Source organism: Lipotes vexillifer, unplaced genomic scaffold (genome assembly GCF_000442215.2).
Source record: "Lipotes vexillifer unplaced genomic scaffold, Lipotes_vexillifer_v1.1 scaffold815, whole genome shotgun sequence".
Classification (NCBI taxonomy): Eukaryota; Metazoa; Chordata; class Mammalia; order Artiodactyla; family Lipotidae; genus Lipotes; species Lipotes vexillifer.
The window spans coordinates 2,006,999-2,007,787 of NW_006773723.1; the positions used below are offsets into that span (position 1 = coordinate 2,006,999).

The following is a 789-nucleotide window of genomic DNA, read 5'->3' on the forward strand; positions in this document are numbered from 1 at the left end:
GAATGCCCTCACAGCCTTCAACATGGCACAAAGAAGATGGCAAGCAAGAGTCTTAAACTCAACTCAGCAATGTACATTTACGCCCCCATCATCATCTTCCAGACTGGAGAGAGCAGAAAAGTGGCTTCGGGGGTGATGAAGGGTGTGGGTTCTTGACTCAGATCTGCCTGCGTGCCCGGCACTGCTGCTGACTTGCTATGACTTCAGGCAAGTTGTTCAGACCTCCGTGTCCTCGTTTCTTTAAAAACAAAACAAAACCCAAAAAATGGGGACAATCATAACCTCTTGAGAGATTACTGTGAGAATAGGATGAGATAATGTGTGAAGAGCTTAGCACCCAACGGTTGCATCATTTTTCAAGAAGCTTACAATCTGGGAATCACTGTGCTTGGCAAAGTGATAGATGTTCACATATGAGGGACCATATGCACTACAATATCAACCCAAGGTATGCACACCTTGAAAGCTGAGGGAGTTAGAGGAGGAACAGACCAGTGTGAAGCCCTTTTAGGTGAAAGAAAGCCATCTAGAATGAATGAAAAGAGCCAAGCCACTCAACGCATTGGGACCTAGTTAGAGAAAAGTATCTTTTCAATTGTATTAAGTTTATAGTAGCAAATTGTCCTGAGCAGCAATGGCTGTTGCTGCCTGCTGCAGTAACCAGCAAACACGAACCGTGTGCCTCAAGAGAGGCGCCCTAGGGGCTTCCCTGGTGGCGCAGTGGTTGAGAGTCCGCCTGCCGATGCAGGGGACACGGGTTCGTGCCCCGGTCCAGGAAGATCCCACATG

At 47.9% G+C, this 789-nt stretch overlaps 1 protein-coding gene across 1 annotated transcript in view; it reads left to right on the forward strand.

Annotated features, from left to right (window-relative positions):
- VXN (vexin) overlaps positions 1 to 789 on the forward strand; it is a 23,621-nt gene that overhangs the window by 21,533 nt on the left and 1,299 nt on the right. The gene's annotated exons all lie outside the window — the stretch shown is intronic.